The sequence below is a fragment of the Octopus sinensis genome, unplaced genomic scaffold, assembly GCF_006345805.1.
Source record: "Octopus sinensis unplaced genomic scaffold, ASM634580v1 Contig09569, whole genome shotgun sequence".
In the NCBI taxonomy this organism is placed as follows: domain Eukaryota; kingdom Metazoa; phylum Mollusca; class Cephalopoda; order Octopoda; family Octopodidae; genus Octopus; species Octopus sinensis.
In genome coordinates this window covers 39,887-55,977 of record NW_021831847.1, presented here as the reverse complement: position 1 = coordinate 55,977, position 16,091 = coordinate 39,887, and the positions used below count along the sequence as shown (strand labels likewise).

The 16,091-nt window shown below is 36.5% G+C and overlaps 1 pseudogene; it reads left to right on the top strand.

The window, feature by feature from the left end:
- The first annotated feature begins 704 nt into the window (after nt 1–704).
- On the top strand, nt 705–13,163 carry LOC115228115 (annotated as a pseudogene).
- Nucleotides 13,164–16,091: the final 2,928 nt, after the last annotated feature.

The window sequence follows — 16,091 nt, the reverse complement described above, 5'->3', positions numbered from 1 at the left end:
TCTCACAACAGGCTTTAATGACTAAATGAATCAAAAGCTTTCTTTAAATCGATCCACTTATATAATAATTATGCCTCCTCAAGAATGTCTGCATGTAATGATGCATATAATGAAATAAAAGAATAGATTATAAACATTTCCACTTATTGACTGCATACTTAAGTACCATTCATGGGAAACATTCAAGAATTGTTGACTAATTATGGATTAAATAAACATAAAGTCGTGCAATTCTCAGAACAAAAATTCACAAGAATATCGATATTATCAGAATTTCCCGTCACTGCCTACGTCCGTTCTATTTTAGGATATTCGGTTAAATATGTTTTATCGTCATTTAATCAGTTTGTATTAAAATACAAGACCACACCAATTTGAGAAAAATCTCAATGTAAATTCAGACTCAATTTTTGCAGACTCTGATACATTTATACTCCAAAAATCAATATGGTCAGGGGTATTTCCTCTCAATGTCAAGAACCGACAGCTATCACCGAAAACGAGCAAAATTCATTCAGTATTGATTCAGTTTTATCCCACCAGTAAAGTCAGTGCGAATGAGCAAACAGTCGTTTATGTCATTATTAGAAAAAAAATATTTGTTCCCCAAGATCGCTTCCATAACGGAGACTAGAATACAACACCCCCAAAGGGGTGTCATCGAAGTGACGTAATATGACTGAGTCAGTTTTAGAGGAGAGTCCATGAGAGTAGAGTTTGTTAAGGAAATATTTCATACATTAACATTAAACTACGTCAAAGACGAGCAAATGCTGTTGGACTTTTATGAAGAATGTATCCAGCTTTTAAACCAAAAATCAAGTGATAAAAGACCAGCAGATGCACAAAGTACTGATTCGGCCTCAGTCATATGCTCGAGTGAAGATGACATCATATCCTGTACAGACGGGGAAAGTCTGGATGAGATTAAAGACATGCTTTAATAACTGTTCTTAATATCTGCTTAAATTGAATACTACTTTTTCTGGATGATTATCTAATTAAATCACACCTATCATGTTCAAAAGAATTAGTTTCGAATATTACAATAAAATGTATACATAGAGAGGGTGAATCACCACTTCATAAAGCTAGCTACGAGTAGACAATAAAAAGTACCAAATTCCTTTAGTCTCACTAGAAATGCCCCGACGAAAGACCTTTCCTCAACCACCTCCTCCCTTTTTATATTCCTAACACAATTTTCGGCACAGTCCAAATAATAAGCCAACTAAAGTGAGAATCGAACACTAACAAGTTTCCTTAATCTCACACGACACGTCTCATTCTTCTCCTCTACAATATGTGGGAAGCACAACCCTTGATTAAATACTCCAGTCTGCTCAACCACAGCTTATAGACATCCACAGCCTGAGCCCACTCCTCGTCCCTCTCCTTTTATAACCTCAAATACTCAACCAGTCGTGACGCCCTCGCCAGATTGCGAGTTATCTCCTCCAACGAAGGAGTAAGCTTCCTAAGACAGTCAGCAATCTGGGAATAGAGGACAGTCCTACCATTCCCTCAATCCTGCCCTGTTCTCTCCGGTCGTCTTAAGTAAATCAACAGAAAACACAGATTAAGGCAGATCGGAGATACTCGACTCCCTTAAGCAGACTGTCAGGGTGACCCTCCTTGATGTACCTCATCTAACAATCCAACAACCCCACAACCCCCTTGTGGTAGCATTCTGCATTGGGGGAGTACTCCACACCCACGAAAGTGTGTCTCTCCAACACATCATGGGACATCCTCTTCTTCGGGTCAGCCACCAGCAGTTGGGAGAGGACATTCCGGCATTGGGGAGACACGCCAGGGGGGATCTGTCCTTACTACACAACACTCACCACTATGCCCCTGCATTTCCTCAACTCTGACAAAATCTGTACTTTGTTCATTCTGTCGAAGGGAGTCGTCCCCAAAATACATTCTTCGACGTTAATCCACAAAAATACGATAAAAAATAATGCCAATGGACCACAGATCAGCACGCGTGTCACAAGACTCCCCCCTGGCCACCTCGGGGGGCATATACATAGGCGTCCCACCACCAACCCCCTTTTCTCCGCAGGTCTTGGCCAGACCGAAATCTTGATAGGCGAGGACAGTCGAACCAGCTATTTTGAGGAGGAGACCGTCCCGGACTGCCAGGAGCACGTTCGACGGCTTCATGTCCATGTGGACGATGTGCTGTCCGTGGAGGTACACCGTGGCGGAGGCTGAGTACTCAGCGTGGGCCAACCAATTTGTTGGAGGACTCGACGGGCGATATCCAGACTGAGGGGTGTCCTCAACAAATGTGTCAAATCACCACCACACAACTCCATCATTATGTAGCAGTTGTTGGCGTCCCACTACGACTGAGTGTTCAGTTGTACGTCAAAGTCGTACAGTTTGACGATATTGACGTGGTTTAGAGTGTTCTTTAGGATGGTTATCTCCCTCACTATGTTGTCTGAGGTGGTGACGTCTATTTGCTTCCGCGATATTACTTTAACCGCGACTTTTTTATTCTGTGATTTATACTAAATGAGGACATATTTATCGTGGGCTTTATAAACCACTCCGAAAGAACCTCTGCCGATCTCCTTTTCGATTACGTAATCACTTATACTCCACATCGACACCTTTCAATTTCATCTCAAACCGAACAAGAATACTTTTTGGTTTGAACATATATTTGAATTCATCAATATGTTTGAAATCATTTATAATAGTATGACTTTTATTTACTTTTAGCAAATTCAAAAAAGATCTATCAACCTACTGAAGGACCATACAGATAGGGAAATTGTCCATAGAACACTGGAGTCTCTCGTAGAGGCAAATGGGGGGGATCGTGGAAATGGACCACAAACCATTCACCGTACATACAGAAAGTGTGTGGGGTCACGGTCGGAACACCGTGATAAGATGGCTCGACTGTTGAGAAGTGTCGGAATCACCTGAACGTGTTAGTTAATGGTTAAGACCAGGGGTTCTCAAGTGCGGCCCTCGGGCCGCATGCGGCCCCGAGATCTTTTTTGCGGCCCCCGACTTCCAAACTTTAAAATAAATTTTGGATATAAAATTAATTGTAAATTAATATTATTAAAGATAATATTTTAACTACACGTGTTTGTAAATATATTTCAGGTTGAGTATTTTTTCATGCCATCAAAGAAATATCGAACATTATCTCAAGAAAATAGAGAATTTCAAATTGAATGGGAAGAAAAGTTTTTTTTCGTTGAACTGAATGGTAAAGCTGTTTGTTTGATATGCAACTGTGTCATTAATTCATTGAAAAATTATACTATTGAACGTCATTATAAGAAGCACTCCGAAATATACAATTTATATCTCGGAGAGTCAAGGAAAAAAAAACTCAATATATTAAAGACGTCATTTAAAAATCAGTCCTATCATTATATTTAAACCAGTGGAAAATAAGCATCAGTTATTAACGTCTTATAAAATTAGCCACCTTCTTGCTGTAAATATGAAACCTTATTCTGACGGAGAAATTATTAAAACTGCTATTTCCATTTTTTGTGATGAATGTTGTCCGTCAAATATTTTTAAATGTTACAAAAAAATATTTTAAAAATAACAAATTAGGCACGCTATAATTACTTTTTTGTGTTCAAATGCCACGTGTACGTTCTACAAATAAGTCTAAAGCTCTAAAAGCCTATGAAACTTACGTAAAAGAATTCACAGTGATTAAAGGCAGTCTATATTGTAAAATATGTATGATCTACGTCAATGCATCATCAAAATATTATATTGATCAGCATAGACAATCTACAAAAATCTAAAGCTTTTGAGTAATTTAAAATTATTTTTTTTAGATAACAATGAAGGATTCCAACAATCCTTAGATTCCCTATTCAACGGTCAAACCGAAACGGAAGACTTTCAGAGTATGCCGATGGAAGTTGCCAAAGCCTTTTCTGAAGCAAACATTCCTCTTCATAAGCTCAATAATCCAAGCTTAAAGGGATTGTTTGAAAATTGAATATTTCGCTTCCTTCCCAGTCAGCCTGTCGCAATTGTATTCCTGCAATCAGTGAACAAAAATTATCCAGTATAAAGTGATCTAAGTTAACAAATGATTATTTTTAGATCTCAAAAGATTTTTATGGTTGTTGACGAGGGTGACGTAAATGGACAGAAGTTTGTAGTTGTTCTCATTGGGAATATCGCTTATCCAGAGAAGACCTATTTAATTTCGTGTGAACCTTTATATGAATCTGTAACTGCTAACACAATTCTTCAGATTATCGATGAAGAGATTAAAAATTCGAGATTATACGCAATAATTTTCTTCTTTTTCTTTCTGATGCAGCCCCGTATATGATTTTGGGTAGTTTTGTTGAATTATTTTTAGCCGGAAAAACATTGAAAATGCTTTATCCTAGGATGTTCCATGTAACATGTGTTGCACATTTGTTACATAATTGCTGTCTCAGAGTAAAGGCGTATTATTCGGACGTTGATAATCTTATTGCGACTATAAAGACATCAATAGTGAAAAACAAAACTAGAAAAAAATGTTTTCTACAATTGGTTATCCGCCCGACGTCATCATAACTAGATGGGGTAGTTGGCTGCAAGCAGCATACTATTATGCAAATAATTTTGTATCAATTGCTGAAATTGTGGAGAATTTCAAAGACGACGGAATATAGTTAAAAAAGTAAAACAAGCAATTGAATCGCCAACCTTAAGAAAAAGTCTAATGGAAATAAATGAAAATTATCAGATACTTAATCAAATATTGAAAAAAATGGAATCCACAAGTTATACAATAAATGATGCACATTCAGATCTTTGTTTGTTAAAATTTCCGTCTGATAATGCAGAAATAATGAATACATACAAAAAAGATTACACAAAAATGACATAGAATCAATTATAGAAATGGAGAAAGTAATATCTCCCCTGAAGAATATGGACTAATAAGAATGTCAGTGTACATCATCAACCGTTGAAAGAGCATTTTCTATGCTTAAAAAATTTAATTACTAAAGATAGGGTTTCAATGCGGAAAATGTCAAAAATTATTTAATACCTTACTATAACAAATAATTTTTTACGACTTTTTGATTTAATACCTTATTAAAATGTGCCTAAAAATGTAGAATAAAGTCCTAAAAATTAAATAAAGTCCTAAAATGCCTATTTTTAAGGTCCTAAAAATAAATTTTAAGTGCCTGAAAAAAATTGCCCTAGTAATGATACTATTACAAGAAGAATAGAATGTATTTTTGAGGACCTTGCCCGTCAGCTAATCAAGTTCTTTACTATTAAAATAATTTTTATAGAACATCGAAAGATTTTTTATTCATTCTTTTGCTGTCGACACGAGTAAAGATATCTCTGATACCGAACAAATGGTCGTATGCATTAGAGTGTCACTACTTCGGATTTTAAAATTTCTGAAGAATTTTTTTCTCTTCGTTCATTAAAAGGCACTACAAAAGAATGTATGTACTTAACGAATTCCTTGAAAGTATTAAAGAATTTGACATTGATCCTTCCAAAATAATTCCATATGTACTGATGGGGGGGCGAATATGATTGGTCGTAATAAGGGTTTCATGACTTTATTCAGAATGGAGACTTGAACTGTTCGATGGTTGAGTCGTGCCGCGTGCCTCAAAAGGTATATTTGCTTGAATAGAAGTTAGATTTTATGAACTACTACTCCTCCCAAATAAGAGAATTTGTTAAAGACCACAAATACCATGATTTGTTGAGCAGTAAAGAGTGGATTGCCGATTTAGCTTTTTGGGTAGATCTAACCTCTCATTATCGTCGTTAAATTGTGAATTACAGGGGAAATATAAATTTTGCCATCAACTCTATGGATCTATTGCTTCTTTTTTATATCAAAATTAAAACTTTGGAGGGATCAAATATGCTCAAGATACAATTCATTTTACTTGTTTGAGTGAAATAAAGCTAACGGTTCATTTGAAAAATATACTACCATTATCAGTCACCTATTGTTGAATTTGAAAAACGTTCTAAGGTTTATTAAAATTTAGTTTATTTTAAGAATTTTGATGAAATTTTGCCATCAATGAAAATTTTTGCAGCACCATTCAATATAGATCCTAAGAATGCTCCGCCATCACTCCAATTAGAATTGATAGACCTTCAATCAGATGTGCAATTTACCTCAGTGCAAAAGATTGAAAATTTAATGGAATTTTATAGTTCACTTCCCAAAAAAAATATCCGAATATACTCATAAATGCTTATAATATGCTTCAATGTTCGGATCCACTTATTTATGTGAGTCAATTTTCAGTAAATGATTCACATAAAATAAATATCGAAATAAATTGACTGATAATCACTTATGCCAGCTTTTGCGATCTACATGTGCCTCCTATATTCCGTGTTATGACAATTAGGTTAACATTAGTTAAAATAGCTAACAATTTTTCGTTTTAGTTAACAATTTTTCGTTTTAGTCCATTTTCCTTTAATTAATTAAGACTAACTATCTCGGTTTCTGAATAAAAATGAATCTAAAAAAAAATTAGTTAAAAGTTAATGAAGTTTTAATTTAATTTATTCTGCGGCCCCGAAGACAATGGTTAATTATCGATTTGGCCCCGACGTTAAAAAACTTGAGAAACCCTGGTTAAGACAGTGATTTTGTTTGGCTTAAATAATAATAATAATTAAATGATGGCTCCTTGAATCAGAATTACTGCAGCCAAGAAAGAAACGTGTGATTCTCCCAAGGCTTCGGTGGGGACATTATCCCTGCCTTTGATACGATTACACAGAAAAAAACCAGAAATAAGGCCCTGTCTAACTTCAATCCGGTATTGGGGAGACACGCCAAACTCCAATTAGGATTCTGCAATCCCGAGATTTCGCTTTGAAAATAGAACGTGACAATGAATATTTAAAAACCAGTTATGTGCAAACACACTTTTAAGAAACACGAAAATAGACTATGAAAAAACTTGAATCATTCATTGACGACCTGGAGAATATTTGCAGAAGAAAACTACTTTCTACTGTCTTCTTTAGAGATGCGAAACAAAAAACAAACACACATCTCACTAAAACTGATTTTGGGAATATTTGAAACGTTTATTTGTCCTATTCTCTTCACAACTTTGACGAGCAAAGAATAACTGGAAAGGAGTGCTCATTCCATAGGGCACAGCCACTAACCATACTCAATATTCAATGACCAAAAAAATTTCAAACAAAAAGCTGTATAAAGAATATGAGCCGTGAACAAATTGTCGGTTTTTAGATCAAAGGAAACTCGACCCGGTTTTTGGGAAGCGGCTGAAAAATACCAATATTCATTCAGTTAGTTTTCAGTGCCCAAACCTGCCACTATCCATACAGAATGACCTAAAAAGTGCTGGAATGTGACTAGAAAAGGCGATTCCATTATGTCGTTACAGGGGCGGCCGGATATTTTCTCAGCATATTTTGAGCATTTCTTATAGTGGTCCCCATATTTATATGTAGCGTATAGGTTGCTGATCACCTACAGATAGCGTATCTCCAATAGAAATTTTAGTTGTGATGCATTATTATTAGCCTTCTCATTTCACATTAAAATAGTTATTATATTATCTATAATTCGGTTTTTGTACAATTTGTGAAGTAATAAATTTAGGCTAATTGAATTGATTAAAATTTAAGTAGTTCATTTTAATGAGTAAATCAATGATAATAATCGGAATTTGCTCAATGCATAAAAAATCCTCAACATATCGTATGCAGGAAATCATATTCCGACTGTCTTCGTTTGAACACTTTAAAGTAGTCTCACCAAAATGTCAATTTAGGTTGTAGTATTCAAAGAGGAGACCATTCTCCATTCGGAAGTGGAGTGCTGGCCTTTATGCGATTGTCTCCTCGCATATTACTCACTGGGATTCCCCTTAGAGAAGGCAATCAAATATTCTAATCTACGCAAGCCGTTTCTTCTAAACGATTTGCACATGCAAGTCGACATGCAAGACAGGTTTTTGTGTTTTCCCATTTTAGACGGAAAATCTTTAAAATTTTGACGGAAAATGGAATTCCCCGTCCAAACTTTATGTTCACTTCAACTGGCAATATAAAAGAGACCGACGAGGCCATCGAAATAAACGGCCAAGTTTTGAACAAACCCTTCGTGGAAAAACCAGTCTCTGCGAACGACCACAACATCAACATTTACTTACCCCCCGCGGCCGGTGGAGGCTGTCAGAAACTCTTCAGGAAGTACAAACACTTAATTGACTTTTTTCCAGAATCGGAGACATTTCTAGTGTATATGAAGAGGACATGGGGCTGAGAAGAGGCTCAGAGTATTTGTATGAAGAATTCTTGCCCACGGAGGGCCTCGACATTAAAGTTTTCTTAGTTATTGATAGTACCTGGTTTACGCGATCGGTCCCGGATATGCTCACGCCGAGGCCAGGAAGTCTCCAATGCTTGACGGCAAAGTCATGCGGAATGAAGCAGGAAAAGAAATTCGCTATCCCGTCATTCTTAGTGCCGCAGAAAAAATCATTGCGCAAAAAATATGTCTTGCTTTCAAGGTTTCTGATCTGACGTCAAGTTTTAAGCAAACTGTGTGTGGCTTTGATTTGCTCAGGTCTGGCGGGAAGTCATATGTGTGTGATGTCAACGGATTTTCGCTCGTCAAGAATTCTGTGAAATATTATGACGACGCCGCGACTGTGATTGCGTTATTTTTTTAATCATTTTTGCAGAGGCCTAATTTTGAATTATTTCAACGATGCGATCTCGTTTTCCTACTCTTCAAATCTTCCTCAAGACATTCCTTTCTTGCCTACAACGACGGGGACTGTGATGGAACTGAGGTCCGTCATTGCCGTAATAAGACATGCGGATAGAACGCCCAAACAAAAACTAAAAATGATAACCTGTTATTTCATGTAACATTTGATGATATTTTGTAGGTTCCTCGACTTGTTCAACAAGTACAGGATTGGCAACCAGAATCAAATCAAGCTCAAAAAACCATTCCAGTTGCAGGAAATACTCGACATTTCTCGTCATCTAATCTCCAATTACAATTCCCAGGAAATTTCAGAACCCTTCCACAAATTGGAACAGCTAAAAAACGTCCTGGAAATGTATGAATTCTTTTCTGGGTTTAATAGGAAAGTTCAAATGAAAAGTATTAAGTTTTTTCCATAAACTAAAGGAAGGAATGCCTCCGGTGGGATTCTGCTAATAATGAAGTGGGGAGGGGAATTGACCAGCACAGGACGCAAACAAGCAGAGGCACTGGGACATTCTTATCGTCTCCTCTACCCACCAGGACGTATGAAAATAACCTGTACTGGACTAGAACATTCGGACACAGTTGGGCTTGGTTTCCTGCGCTTGCACAGCACCTACAGGCACGATCTGAAAATATATGCATCAGATGAAGGAAGAGTTCAGTTTACAGCTGCAGCATTTACAAAAGTAGTTTTTTAGTTCACTTTCAGGGCCTTCTGGACCTTGAAGGAAAATTGGCTCCAATTCTAGTTCAAATGGTAAAGCGACCGCCCTCAGGCTTGCTGGACAGCGATTCCTCTTCTTACCAAACGCCAGAACAGTTTTTTTAATTGGATATGCTTATTGACGTTTAAGTGTTCGAGACAAGTTACAGAAGTTGATTAACATTGACCGAACCCTAACTGAAGAAGATTACCTTAAAGTTGGGTTTGCATGTAATTGGTAGTATGTTCCCACTGGGTCCAAAGCTATAATTGACGCCTTAAAATTTATAATAAACCCAAAAAAGATTTGTCGCCGAGTTTATGAACTGATAGCTCAAGTGATTTCATTGCTCCAGTCATACTGTAACTTCCATCCGGGTAGTCGTTTATATTTTTTTGGAGATTCGACCTTGCTGTTTGATGGCGAGGGAATCGAGTATGTCATGAGAAGATGGTCGAAATTGCATCGAGATTTTTATTTGGCGGACACTGATTCGTTCGATGTGTCAAAAATTCCCGACATTTACGACTGCATTAAATTTGACCTTCAGCACAATGAAAATGTTTTTAAAGCACGATTTACCGAAGAACTGTTTGTTTCATCAGAAGAGCTCACAGTTGTAGTTACGTCACATGTAGACTTATATTTTGTTGACTTTCCAGGAATTTGGAGTTACTAGGAACGAAAAGTTAGAAATCGGAAGACAACTCTCGTCAGATTTGCACAAAAAACTGCAATCCGACATTGAGACCTCTATCCATCACGAAGGCTATACTCGTCTCGACGCCAGGTTGTCGGACTGAGCCTATTCCAGGTATACGAACAACATTGCTTCCCCTCACCGGTTTGTGAGGTCTCGTTACTATTTTACAACTGAACGAATTATTCAGGGCTTTCTGAACTGCATCAAGTACGACGAAGTTTTGCCGGTTTGTTTAATTGGTGGATTGACAGATAAATGACGAGATCTGGAAATCTGTTGTCGACTACCTTGAAACGATTTCCATTTGGTCATACTTGTCGCAACTAACCATCATGATGTACGAGGACTCCACCAAACCTTTGGAAGATGCTGAGAGATTTCATATTGAGATCCACGTGTCACCTGGAATAAACGCATGTGAGGTCCCGCCTGTTATGGACCAGCTGTCTGGGAACGAAAAAGACATGGCATACATCAATTCAAGTTTTTTTATCAACTTATATAATGTATAGTAACAAATGAGCAATTTCCACACATTTCTTTTCGCCAGGAAGGACTAATGTCTTTACGTACTTTGCACAACCGATTAACCTATCGGACATTTAATGAATTTTTGCAGAGAAATTGCAATGAAGAACAGGCGGAAATTACTGAGAGATCACTTTAATGTTTTTTGATTTATTGAGGTCTAATGAAGTACGTAAATTCAATTATATTCAAAATTTTTGTGAATAAGCCGAATAAAAACTATATTAAGCTACAAGTTCGGAGTTAAAATACCAATCGAATATATTAGCAAGAATTTATATTTAAAAAATCAAGGTTTAATGATTAAAAAAGGCTTTATGAATAATCTGTTTTTTAATCGATCCGAAAATTTTGATGTTAATGAGGCTATTGGCTTAAATGAAATAAGCAAGGCCTTTTTTATGGATTTTGTTATCCGGCATTTTCTAGAATTTTTATAATTCTTGCGATTTTAGAAAGACTATATTTGAATGCCCTTGCAAACGAAAAAATTCCCCAGTCATGACCTAGCCGTAAAATAATTGTGTACATGCAGAGATCAGCGAAACAAACCCTCTGACGAAAGAAAGAGTCGATGGTCAAAAATTCCGAAGTTTCCAAAACTATCGGCTGGACGATAAAATTTTTGCCTCCCAAAGAGAACAGTAGTGGCCCGAAAGGGTCACCCCGTTGAACTTCAACGCCCAACTTAATGTTTTGAAAAATTTGTAGAAAGAGAATAGATGATTTTGCACACGGAATTTTTGCGGCCAGCCTTTTAAATACATTAACAACAAAGATTGGTCGATTCCGTCATCTTGTTTATACAATACAGTTAAGTTCCCAGAGAAAACAAAGAACAGAAAAAATGGATAAGACTTCTTTTATATAGAGATTCATTAGTTCACAGATAGCATCTCCAAGATTCTCCTCCGATAATAGATCCTTAATGTGGCTTGAGCGTAGTCCGTCGATACCACCACTACTGCTTGGATGGAAAGACTTTAAACTCCGAAATAATTTGTATTTTATGACTTTAACAAGGGCGTATTTAAGCTGACAAATCGATCGTAATTGGACAGGGCGTGATGGGTGTGTATCGCAGAGCACATTGAGGGTATTTTCATTCACACAACCAATTCAGTCGTCAGAACTCAGAATCCTCAGTGCAGTAGAGAAATCTCAGAATATAAATTTAAAGGGGACTCTTTTCCTGAGGTTGGCTACAGAGGTTGGAAAAGTGTCGGCAGATAACGAATGCTCACTGCCAAGCATAGATTTAATGGACGAATCGCAATAGATGACAATAGAATTTTAAATCAAGTGAGAGTTTGGTAATGGGCAGACTTAGGCTGAAAAAAGAAAAGCAAAACATTTTCGCCCAGTTTTCTTTGCAGTTAGATCGTATTGATTTCTTGATTAAAGTGGACAAGCCACCGGCGGCTAAAATCTAACATGTTTCAGAATTCTAATTGAGACATATCGGCGGTATAGATTCAAAATCTCATTATGCCCCTCGGAGTGTGTATTGGTAAATTAGGAATGTGAAGTTTTAGTTATAAAAAACTCTTTTTCAAACGAACATGCAATGGGAACAAAGCCACTTTGGGAAGGCCCTGGCACAATCCTGACTCATTTTAATGCAGTGGAAGTAGTTCGAGAAAAAATCACACAGGATATCAAATTTCCTACTGTTCAAAGATTTTGGAGGCGTCAAATTCTATAACTTAACTTTGATGAATAATTTTATGGGCTTTTGGTTTGCTTTCTTTCATATTCGGTAAAAATACAAATTCTTCACCTGTGTAACACAATTTTGTTGTTCTGTGTCACAGCCCGAATAGAATACACTCAGAATAATCACATTCTTTATTTTTACCGAAATTAAAAATTTGCACACCAAAATGTTTAATAGGACATAAAAAACTGTAATCAGAGATTTAATGGCAAAATGTTTAATGCTGGGAAAAAAACTTATGACGATTGTATGTGCACCGACAATGCCCCGAAGAAGTTGAAAATTTGTACTCGAATCTCGTCGACAGTGGAAAGCTTACTTGCAAACGATGCCACGCGCTATATATTCAGTTCAAAAGTCGACGCATTTTTCTCAAAATTGAATTCTGAATACCCACCTGATGATCGATAGACTTTAATCTCAAACGGAATTAAAAATATTGGACGGTCATTGCTATAAGATGTTTCAGGAAAGCCGAAAACTATTCGTTTATATGACAAAAAATGGACCTTCTATCCAGAACACAGAAAAATCTTGACTTTGTATAATTCAAAGCATATGGACGTTAAAATAGAACTAAAATACAAAAGGAATTCCATTCTACGGGATATAAAGAGAAGAGTACGCCTACTCCATCAAAGAACAATTGAAAAGTATGCCAAAGAAGTTGAACAGCTCAGTTATGGCCAAAAAATGTTCAGAGCTATTCGATTGGTAAACACAACGAACAGGCGCAAATAATTAATTCTACACGATGACTATGGCAGGAGGATGTTTGATAAAAAAGAGATGGCGACAGAATTGCTACTCACTTCGAGTCCCTTTTCAGAAATGATAATGAATACATATCTCAGTTTGTTGGAGATCCTAGAAGTTGAACTGTTCCAATTACTATCACTGAGATGCAAACTGCTCTGCGGAAATTGAACATTGGTTGGATTGATGGTATTAATGGAGAACTCTCAAATACTCACCATACTCACTCGCTTATGCGACATACTAAACGGCATATTTACGTTCCAGTCGGACAAGGAGTCCTAATTCCTACACAGAAACCAGGGAAGCCGGTTGGAGCGGTAGAAAATCTCCGACCTATAATTCTCTTAACATCTCTGCGAAAATCACTGTTATTCGTCATCTATCTGGAAGCTGCTCTCCGATCCTATTCAGAAATGAGTAGAAAATCTCAATGCTTTTCACAGAAAGCAACTCAGGTCATTACTGAAAATACACTATCCAATGAAGATCAAGAACCAAGACTTATACTCCGCTTTCAAAACAGAACAATTAAATGCACTATCACTAAGAACCGATGGGGACTCTTTGGTCACATACTGCGGATGGATTCCTCAGTTCCTGCCAATGACATCATGGAAACATACTTTCAATGCTTTGGGATTTTTCGAGGCAGGCAACACTGCCACTAATCTTAAAAACCGACCTTAAGCATGTCGGATTGCTATCAGAAAATACAGACGAAAGACAGCCTCCGAAAATCGCAATCTCAAAAAGAGCGTGGAAGTGTCTAACAGACAAAATCTTACGGGGTGTGGCACAAGCGATGAGAAGATTGTAACTTTCTTGTTGTTGCGGATGTGCAATTAATAATAATAAAATGCATTTTGAAAAAAACAATCAAGATAAAGTTATATTCTTACTAGAGTTTTTTGATTTATTCAGAATACAAAAAGTAATACAATTTTAAATAAAATCTAAACATCTTGGTTCATGTTGCGCTCATGTTTAAAACTAACTAAACATAACATGTAATTGAAGACCAACCTAAAATCCCAGTTCAACCACCCCCTATTTAATGAGGAACGAGATTGTGGGCGGGTACAAACCCCCGAGAACTGCCACCACGAAACCCCAAACAGGACCCATGGAAACACAAGACGTCCCGAGGGTGTGTTCGTGTCAATAATCTAGTTGGACGTAAGTTTTGTCTCAGGATTGAGCAAAAATCACTTTTCCGGTCGTTCTTGCCTGATATATCGAGAATCCAGGAATGTGATGCAGTCGGGGACTGCGAACTCACAAAAATGGAGGCTTGTCTTTGACAACAGACAGCGTTGGGAGAATCCTTTGATGGGGTGGACCTCTTCTGGGGACTCCTTGTCCGGGATTGTGCTCAATTTTTCTGACTCGGCCTCTGCTGTTGATTTTTGTGTAAGAAATGGTTGGTTGGGTTATTTTATTGTGAGGTTGGAAATATACTGTCAAGCAATTCAACGAGTCACGTTTCCAGCCAAAGTCCTACTCCCATAATTTCTCGTGGAACAAGCGGACGAGGGTTTCCACTAAATAAATACTTTTAGCCTACTAATTTAATATTTGTTCTTACTTGAAATGTGAATTATTTTAATTCTTTTAACTACCATTTAAGGGTTTTTTACAGTCAACCCTCTCTATAGTGAACCCTCTCTATAGTGAACAGGGTTCACTATTAAAGAATAGTGAACGTCAAATTTTTGTGAACATAAAAATATTAAATTTATATTTTTACATATATATTTAACATTCTTTAAAATGAATAAACTACACGTTCTACAGTTGTTAGCATGGTGGAAAATCGAAAACGCCTGTCATTTTTTCAAAAGAAGGAAATAATCGAATTTTATCATAAAAATAGACATTACACAAAAAAAAAAAAAAAAAAAAAAAAAAAAAAATAGACATTACACACAGCGCGATTTATCCCTTTATTTCAATGTTTCTCTGGGCTGCATAAACAAAATTTTGAAAAATTCTGAAGGAATACTTAATGTTCAAGATGACCAAAAAAAAGAAGAAAATTTACTTGCCCAAGTCTCAACCATTCAACAGAGATCTATTTGAATGGTTCGTTAAAAACGATCATTTGGATTTACAATCAATGATATCTTTTGAAGTCCATGTCTCTAAAAATGGCGAAAGTTTGTAATATTCAAGGATTTCAAGCATCAAATGGATGGCTTGAGAAATTTAAAAATCGATATTGCATTGCTTCCCGTGCTTTATGTGGGGAAAATCAATTTGTTGAAACCTCTGTGATTGAAAATTTTACAGAAGCCTCAATAGAAAATTAGAACAATATTGTTCAAAAATATTTTTAATTTGGACGAAACTGGATTGTTTTTTAAACTTTTGTCGAACAGAACATTAGCTGTTGACTAGGACAAAATTCTGTCTAATAAACCGATAAAAGAAAGAGTAACTGTTATGTTTTGCGTTAGTATGATGGGAAAAAAACTTGACCCATTTGTTATTGGAAAAGCCAAAAATCCACGCTGCTTTAAAGGAAGAAGAAATTTAATTAATAATTTACAAGTGGAATACAAATCAAATAAAAAAGCATGGATGACATATGGTTATTTCTCAGAATGGCTCATAGAATTGAACAAAAAAATGATTTTGCAAAAAAGAAAAATTCTAATTCTACTTGATAATGCGACTGTACACTCACGTGATTTAGAGTTCAGTAACATCGAACTCTTTTTTTCCCTCCAAATACAACATCGAAGTTACAACCCCTTGATCAAGGAATAATAAAATCATTCAAAGACAGGTATAGACAACTCTTATGTGCACACTTGATTGAATTTTATACTAATGATGACAATGTAGATCACGAAAAAGTTACGGAAAAGTTGAAGAAATTCACTCTATTGAATTGCTTGATATTCATAA